This window comes from Micromys minutus, assembly GCF_963924665.1.
Source record: "Micromys minutus genome assembly, chromosome: 26".
Taxonomy (NCBI): domain Eukaryota; kingdom Metazoa; phylum Chordata; class Mammalia; order Rodentia; family Muridae; genus Micromys; species Micromys minutus.
Window position 1 is genome coordinate 27,965,210 of NC_137961.1, and position 9,750 is coordinate 27,974,959.

General features: G+C 36.8%; 1 pseudogene across 1 annotated transcript; it reads right to left on the minus strand.

Annotated features, from left to right (window-relative positions):
• Nucleotides 1–468: 468 nt before the first annotated feature.
• Nucleotides 469–8,629, minus strand: LOC308437492 (proliferation-associated protein 2G4-like; annotated as a pseudogene). The gene is made up of 3 exons: nt 8,482–8,629; nt 5,880–5,941; nt 469–1,934 (listed from the first exon to the last, which is right to left on the minus strand). The product of its transcript is annotated as a proliferation-associated protein 2G4-like (transcript).
• Nucleotides 8,630–9,750: the final 1,121 nt, after the last annotated feature.

A 9,750-nucleotide genomic window follows, 5' to 3' on the forward strand; every position in this document is an offset into this window, starting at 1 on the left:
GCAGATTTATGATTCAAGTACCACTCTAAGAAAGAACTTAGGAATGCAGATTGTTAGCTATTACCACCATGCTTAACAAACATTTGGAAAAAATGAATCATTAATGAAGTTAGGTTTAGATGTTTGTACTAGTGGTTCTGATGCAGAAAATCTTAGGGAACAATTTCAGGCTCAGAAAGGCACACCCTTATTAGTTGAGCTAGGGACCTTTCATGGTCAGAGAGCAAGAACAATGGTAACACTGGCTGACATGACTCTCACTGAGGCTGGACTGGTGATGATTGATTTCATATACCCGTTTTGCCCTCAGCTTCCTGACATGATTTAATAAGAATTGTTGATGAGTAGATATGAATTCTGAGAATTGAAATTGGATATGACTGATTTTTTATAAAAGTTCAGATTTGTGACTCGGTTTTTAAAATTGTATTTGTGAGTCCCGATTTTACTATTCAATTTCCTTTTCTACTAAAAGTAGTCTTCAGTGGCTAGGAAGCCTGGCCTCCCAACAGCACAGTTAGTTGGAGCTGGTATTTTATTGAAACGAGTGTGTGGGTGAGTCAGGAACTGGGAGAAGGGCAAATATCCCTGGCTATGCTGGTGGAGAAGACAACTGAACTTGACAGAGCCTGAGGAGCAATTGGAGGTGTTGAGGCAGCAGTGACAAGCTGGCAGGGGACCCACCTGAGTCTCCACCTCCAAACTAATGTATCCCCTGTTGTGTTCTAATGTATCCCCTGTTGTGTTCTCTGCAGTCTTGTAGGCCTTCTTTTTCTTCTTTTTCTGTGTTTTTCGACTTGCAGGACTCTGGAGAAGACCCTTCAGCTCTGCATCCTGAACTTCCATCTCAGACTTGTTCAGGTCAGGCTCAAAGGGACCAGTGGTTGTCCACATGGGGCCACTGGGCATGAGCAGAACTGTAAATTTAAACTAGGCAACACAGTCGTCCTCCTTCTCATAGAGAATGTTAACTGTCTGTAGTAACATGTTTGGCAAACTCCACCACACCCATCTGAGCTTTCTTCTCATCTTCAAATGCTATTAACTTGAAAAACATGACATCAAAACGCCTTTCCACCTCAGTTTTCAATTTTGGACCATACTGTTTGGAATGGTCTCGCTTGTAAATGGTGGTCCTTTTTCCGGCATCTTTGGGCTTGTTTATCCTGAGCTGATGAGTATATCCACAACATAAACCTTATACACCTCAAATTCTGCCTTTTCATGGTCCCTCTTCTGCTGCTCTGTAGGATTCTGGATATTGGTTTTCTCTCCATTGATCACATGCTGCTTCAACTGATGTGACAGCATACTTTCTACTGGTGTGCAATTAAACGAGTGGGCAACTTTGTTCCAGGCATTTGTCATGTGCGTGTTATGGTTTCCAGGTTTGACCAGTAGTAAAGCAGCTTTGGCACATAGATGAACGGCCTTAATGACATCTTCTTTCGGCCCTGTTACCTGGGTTCCTGAGCTACTCCGATTACAAAGGTGTGAGGCACATTGTCATGAAGCCCTTCACATGGACCACAAAATCAATTTTTACCATGTCTCCTTCCTTGATTCTATAGTCCTGGTCACTCTTCAAAGGGGAGAAGTGACACACACATTTGTTTACGGAAGTGCTGGTAGGAAAGGCAATACCTTTCTGCATCTCCGTATCCTTCTTGAAGATCTTTCCTGTCTCTTTCATGATCTCAGCATCAACTTCCCTCACATAAGCTCAATACAGACACAGCTGAGCTTGGAGCTTCCACCCAAGATCGAAGCACCGGGTTGGCGATGTCGCCCTCCATCTTGTATTTGGTCACGACCAGGTCCTCGGAGATAGTTTGCTCCTGTCGCTTCAGTCTTCTTCTCACCTTCTTATCGCCACCACTGTAGCTAAACTCCCCCTGCACTGCACCTCTGTCTCTCTTCCCAGCCACATGATGCTTCAATCCACGAGGAAATCACGAGCAAGCCGATTTGTGACTCTTTTAAGATTATTATAAGATTACTTTTAAAGATAGCCAATGAAGTTATTAATGCTTTATTTGTAACTGCAAATTGCTGCCTGCCAGTAAGAGAAACTGGCTGTGAAAACGACTTTGCTTGCTCATACTTTGTTAAGCTATAACACATTAACTAGTTACAAAGGTACATGAGTTCTTGGGAATAATTTCTTTCCTTGATATTTAGGAAAATACTGTCTTCTCAGACATTCACTAAAAAATATCTTAGAATGTAATTACATTGTAATTTTAGTGTTTGAAAGATATTGCTGGGATATATATGCCATGAAAGAAAGAATAAAGATGCTGAAGCTTACTCATTGTGGGTGGAGCCATCCCTGGCCCCGCCCATTGTGGGTGGAGCCATCCCTGGGCTGGTAGACCTGGGTTCTATAAGAAAGCAAGCTGAGCAAACCAGGGGAAGCAAGTCAGTAAGTAACATCCCTTCATGGCCTCTGCATTAGCTCCTGCTTCCTGACCTGCTTGAGTTCCAGTCCTGACTTCCTTGGTGATGAACAGCGGTGTGGAAGTGTAAGCTGAATAAACCCTTTCCTCCCCAGCCTGCTTCTTGTTCATGATGTTTGTGAAGGAATAGAAACCCTGACTAAGACACAGTGTTTTGATTATCATGTGTCAGGAGGAGTTTGTCCAATCTATTTGGAGTTATGTAGGCTTCTTGTATGTTCATGGTCATCTCATTCTTAGGGTAGGAAATTTTCTTCTGATTATGTTGAAAATATTTACTATGCCTTTTAGTTGGTATTTCCCCCTCTCTTCTACATCTATTATGCCTAGGCTTGCTCTTCTCGTTGTGTCCTAGACATCTTGGAGGTTTTGGGTTAGGAGCTTTTAGTTTTTTGCATTTTCTCTGACTGTTGTGCCAATGTTTTCTATGTTGTCTTCTGCCCCTGAGATCCTTTCTTTTATCTCTTGTAGTTTGTCAGTGATGCTTGCATCTGTGACTCCTGATTTCTTTCTTAGGTTTTCTATCTCTAGGGTTGTCCCTTTTTGTGCTTTCTTTATTATTTCTAGGTCTGTTTTTAATTCCTTCACCTGTTTGGTTGTGTTTTCCTATAGTTCTTTGAGTAACTTTTTGTTTCCTCTTTAAGAACTCCTGTTTGTTTACATGTGTTCTCCTGGTTCTCCTGCAGTTGTTTAATGGAGTTATTCATATGCTTGTTGAAGGACCTGATCCCAGAGAGCACTACTCTATCTGTACCCTCTAGCCAACTGAGTTTCGTGTGTGCTCTCTCTGGATAGCTTATGGGGATGGGTGGCAGACACACCTTAGCCTCCATTGATAAAGTACTTTTGAAGCTGTTCTGGGAGCTTAGAAATCTCTGTTCTGGTCCTGAGTCCTAATGGTGGTCACCTAGCCCTCTCTCTGGGCAGAAAACTTCATAGTGTATATCTATATGCCTGTCTGTTTGCATACATGTATGCATGTAAAGTCATGGAAATCTGTCTTTATAATAATGCAAATAAAAATAATAGGCCAATTTTCCTAATACACCCAGATTCAAAATTTTATATAAATTTCTTGCAAATTAATTTTGGCAACATGTTCTAATGTAATTATCTTATTAGATGTATATCACACACTTTCTGATAAAAGTTTAATACCTTTTCCTGATAAAATCCCAGAAGAGCCTAGAAATAAAAGGAACATAGTATGACATTTTCATGGGCTTATATGACTACCTTATAGCAGTACTAAATGGAGGTAAACTGAAAGCATTTAATTTTAAATCAGAAATTAGACAAATATATCCATTCTTCCTCAGTATAGTTTCTGGAGCCTAATCTAGAACAATAAGGCAAGAGAAAAAAATGGGACATTCAGATTGGGAGGGGGAAGTTCAATATTTCTATTCACAGACATTAAATTCATAAGTTTAAAAACTCTACCATAAAATTCTTAAAATTGATTAACCCTTTCATCAAAGTAATAAGAGATAGTACTGTACTAAAATATAGCTTTCCTATATACAAATAGTGAGACTGAAAGAAAGAAGCAAGGAAAAATGTTTCTCACAGTAGACCCCTCAAGTACATAACCAAGAAAAACAATCTGTATGCTATTTTTTAACTAAAGAAAGAAACTGAATAGATATATGAAAAGAGCTCACATGCTCTGGATTGATCAGTTAAATTCTGCAAATCTGGGAATAATACTGAAAAGATTTTTACAGGTTGGTATAAGGACCATAGAAGTTCCAATGAATATTTTACATAAATAATAAATAAGTCATGTCTAAAATTTATATCAAAGTATAAAAAAAATCAAAATAGACTAAACAATCTTGAGGTTAGAAAGATCAGTGCTAGAATGGGCATCCTCCAGGATATCAATGGCTCTACAGAACCACAACAGCACAAATAGGATCACATTAGCATGTGATCATGAAGGAGTTGCATAGACTTGAACACCCAGAGATTAAACTCAAGTGGCTATAGCCACAGTATTTTTAACAAAGACCTGAAAAAGCAACTTCTTTAAAGCATAGTTCTGGAAAACTATATATTTATGTATGTATCCATCTATTTATCTATGTATGTATGTATCTATGTATTTATGTGTCTACCTATGTATCTATGTATCCATTTATGTATCATATGTATATATGTATGTATGTATGTATGTATGTATGTATGTATGTATGTATGTATCTAACTATCTATCTATCTATCTATCTATCTATCTATCTATCTATCTATCTACCTATCTATCTATCTGAAGTGAATCACTTAGTTTTAAGCTGAAAAGAAATCAGATGAAGTAGATCAAAGACCTTAATTTAAGACTTGAAACCTGCAACATGTTAGATTTTTGCCTTAAAATCTAAGGCAATAATTCAAGATGTAGGCGTAGAGAGTGCTTTCTGAGGAGGACACTTACAGTTTATGAAATAAAGCAAGAACTTATAGATAGAAGCATATTGAGTTAAAATACTTCTGTACATCAAAGGAATCAAACATGTGAAATTAGTAAGAGCCTACAAAATGGGAGGCAAAAAAATTGCCAGGTACGTATTTGACAGAAGAATGTGTAGGTAACTTTTTAAAATATTCAAAAATACAGAGGAAAAGGCAAAAAAAGTGAACACATAGTTCTCAAAAGTTTAAGTGCAAATAACCAACAAATACATAAAAATGTTCAATATATTTAACCACCATTGGAATTTAAATCAAAACTATATTTAAGTGTTATCATGCCTCTCTCATTTAAGCTGTCATTAAGAATACAAATAGTACACCAAACTCAAGAAGGTTAACAAGCAGAAAAACTGAAGGGCCCAAGGGGAATGCCTCAATAGCACTTGATAGGGAGAAGAAAATAATCACTGGAGGCAGAGGAAGGGAGGGATTAGGGTGGGAGTAAAGAGAGTGAGGAGGAAAGAGGGAATGGTTTTTGGAGGTAGACAGGAGAAAAACCCCAGGGGCTAGCTAAATGAATGGAAGTATGCTACACGTGTTGGGGAGGAGAGGAGAGGGTACTTTCTAGAAATACCAGACACCTGGGAGGTGAGAAATTTTCAGAACTCAAAAGGAGATGAAGGTCTCAACAGTGGGGAGAGGGAACTCATTGAGTCTCCCTCCCAACCATGGTAGCAAGATAGGACAACAATTGGAGAGATGGAATTGCCATCCCACAGTCAAAAATTCTGACCCTGAAATCCTCTTGTATAAAAGAACTGCAGGGACAAAAATGGAAAAGAAACTAAGAGAAAGGTGGTCAAATGACCTATCCAAATTGAGATCCACCTCACTGGGAGGCTCCAAGGCCTGATACTGTTTCTGATGCTATGGTGTTCTTACAGACTGAGCATGGCTGTACTATGAAAGACTCAATTGCAGTTGACAGAGACAGATGCAGATACTTACACCTATCCAGTGGACTGAAGTTGAGGACACCTGAGGTTGAATTCGGGAAAGGCTGGAAGAAGCTGAAGAGAATGACAATAGAAAGACCAACAGTTTTAACCTGGACTCATGAGATCTCTCAGATACTGAACCACCAAGTAGGCAGCATACATGAGCTAATCCAACACATGTACAGCAGAAGACTGCTTGGTTTGGGCCTAGTGGGAGAATACTCACCTAAACCATGAGAGACTTGAGGACCCAGCAGGTGGGAGGCCTGGCAGGGCTGTAATCATTGAGCTGTAAAAAAATAAAAGTAATTTGAAGATAGAGTGGGTCAGAATCATAATAAACAGAGAGAGAGATAGAGAGAGAGAGACAGAGTTTAAAAATTATACAAACAATAACTACTATCAAGGATAGATGGAGAAAAAAACATTTTACATATGTGGGTGTGTTGACAAGTTAGTCCAATGTAGACAAAAGCCTGTGTGTAGGTGTTTCCTCAGAAAACTAAAAATGAACTGCCATTTGATCTAGCTACAGTACTCCTAAAAATAGTCTCAAAGATTCTAAGTATGAGTGCTACAACAGTTTTCACACATCCATGTTTATTATGACAAATCAAAATAATCAAGTTATGGTACATCTTCAGAGTGAACTGCAGATGAATGCATAAAGAGAGTATAGAATTTGTGCCCAATGGAGTTTTACTTAACTGTAAATAACAATGAAAATACGTCAGTTGCAGTAAAAGGAATTAAATTGAAGAGTATCATATTAGAGTAAAATAATTTAATTAGACAAATATCAGCCTTTTTCTTCTCTATGACATCTAGATTCATATATCTATATTAATATATCATCTATATATCTATCATTGTCTACATCTATCTATCCATCTATCTTTTATCTATCTATCTATCTATCTATCTATCTATCTATCTATCTATCTATCTATCTATCTATCTATCTATCTACTTATCTATCTACATACCTATCCATCTATCTATCTATCTATCTATCTATCTATCTATCTATCTATCTATCTATCTATCTATCATCTTTCTATCTATCTACATACCAACCTACCTTATATGTTAATATAAATTTTTCTATTATTTTTCTCTTACAGCCTTTCTCTGGGCATTTCTTTCCTTTGTCAAGAACACTTTAAGGAATGCATAGGTCCCTTTGCTTGTGTATTAGTTTTCTGCCCATTCTGCAATGCCATTCCCAACATGATTTAACCATCTTTATCATCTCTGTCTATTGTGGTCTCCCAGGATTGTTCTGAAAGTGTACTATAGGTAAGTCATTTAAGCAATTTACTGCCTTGCAATTCTTACTGATTCATGGGCTTCTGGTAGGTAGCTGGCCACACTTCATGTCCTTATTTGAAGATGCGTAATTCACAGCTTTGCTTCCAGAGTCACATGTTCTCTGTGTCTCTGTTCCACACTGTCATTATTTTAAAATAGGGACAATAGTAATGTAAGATTAAACCTCTATTCTATTTTTAGATATTTTACATAGATTGGGGAAGGTAGTGTAACTTAATCTATAACATTGTTACAATAAACTATAAACAAACACAGACACACAGGCACGGAAACATTCTTTTACTTCTCAATCTAGGTACTATTTTTATAATTACATTACTTTCCAATCACAATGCTGAAGATTTTGTCAAATATTTAAACCTCATCAATTTATATACTCAAAGTTAAAATATGCTTACTATAAATTTGTCTAGTATGTATATAATTTGCCAAATATGCTAAATTTAATATGCTCTCAGTTTGATAATTTTTAGTAGCAATCAATAGCATGACACTTTATTGTTTACACATGAGGCAACTGTGTTATAAGTATCTTTTTCAGATGAACTGACAAACTCAAAATCTAGTTTTATTTTCATTATCTAAATATTACTCACATATATTCTTGGCTTTGTTCATATGAGTCACTCCTCTGGAGTATATACCTTTCTCTTGGTTTACTTGTAACATTTCTATTGCCTGGGTTTGGAACTCTTCCTCTTGTTGGGTCACCATGTCCAAATTGAAAACAATGTTTTTTGCTTTATTTTATTATATTTGGTTATGTTCAATTTTTAATCTCTTTTTTAAATGATAGACAGAACCAGGCGTATTCAGAACAGAAGGGAGGTAGGTAAAAGTAGAAGTACAAAGGGGAGATTATAATTGAGGCATTTTGTACTCCTGATTAATAAAGTAGATATCGAATCCAGTTTCAAGAAAACATGTCTATAACTGAGGTTTGTGATATAGCTTTTGAGTGGAACACTTGCTCACCAGGCTAAGAGCCCAGAGAATGATTCCCAGTACTAAAAAACAACCACAATAATGTCATAGTAAGTTCATCAAAATGCCAACTTGAAAATATTCATGGAAGATGCCAACAGACCTTTACTTGGATTTAATTTTTTATTGTGACATGTTTGATTGTTATATCTTAGAAAAATTTTGAGTATAATTCAGCACACACATATACTCCCAGTCAAATCTATTGAGCTCTCCTCCCCCTCTCTCTCTCTAAATTGGCTTAGAATGCACTGATAATATTTGATCTTAGAACATTCTATATCCTGGTATTTTACTTTTGAGAACTTGAAAGGTAATATAACGGATTTGAAAACCAGGACCACTGATTTCCATTTTGGAAATAAGTATTGCATCATAATCCCGATAATTAATGGGATTTAATATGTGACTTTCGTAACTTCTTATGATTGTGGAAGGCTCCATATTACTGTCCTCTCAACTCTCAGAAAATCATCACAGAGCACAGGAGGCAGGCAGACAACGAGAGTCTGATTTCTTCTCTGCAGACCCCATTCTTAGCACCAACTCCTACAGCTCTGCCGCCTTTGCGTTAAGTGTAGACAACCAGCAATAAAAGAGCAGTTTTAACTTTTACTAGCTAAAAATTCTTACTTTATACTCTGACTTCATTCCTCTCAGCTTGATAATTTTTTCAAAGTACACTCATTTCATTTTCTAAATTTTAGTGTCCTTCTCACAGGCTAAAGATGAGTTTTCTGTCTCATTCTCTGGTTTGAAGATATTTTTTATCATTATTCTCCTAAACTTCACTATCCACATCTTAATTTTTTAACCAAATATTTAAAGAATTATCCATATTTATTTTCTCAATTTTTAAAAACTTTTCGTGGATTTTTTGTGAATTTTGCATCATGCCCCCTCAACCTACTGATCTCCTTGTTCCTTCATATTTGCTGTTCATAATTGTATTTTTTTTCAAATTTATGACCTCTTCCTTAGTTACTATTGCTGTTATGCATATATGCTACCTGACACAGCTACCTGAGTCTATTTAATATTTTTCACATATAATTTATTTAAGGTTAGCTAATTAGTTCTCATTTCTGAAGACTAATTCTCTCTCTCTCTCTCTCTCTCTCTCTCTCTCTCTCTCTCTCTCTCTCTCTCTCTTTCTCTCTCTCTTACCAAGTGTTTGCCTGTAGCTATTTAAATCAAGGTGGTGCCTTTTAAAAATATTTTCATTCTGGTAGATGCACAGGCATGTGCACTTTTATGTGCACTTGCATGTACACTGGCATGCGCACTACAAGTTATATTCAGCCAGCTATACTTAAATTTTAAGGATGCCTCTTCGTTATATGCAGAAGTCACAGTTTTGTAGATATCATCTTTCTTTGGCTGTTACAATCCTTTGAACCCTCTTCTTTAATGTTCCTGGAACATAGAGGTTGCATTGTATGCATAAATTGAGATGAAGGTCCTGCAGTCAGTTAATCTTTGACTTTTAACCAGTTGTGAATTTCTGGGTATTACATATTTCATGCTTAAACAAACTTACTGTTGAACCATGATTAAGGTCAACA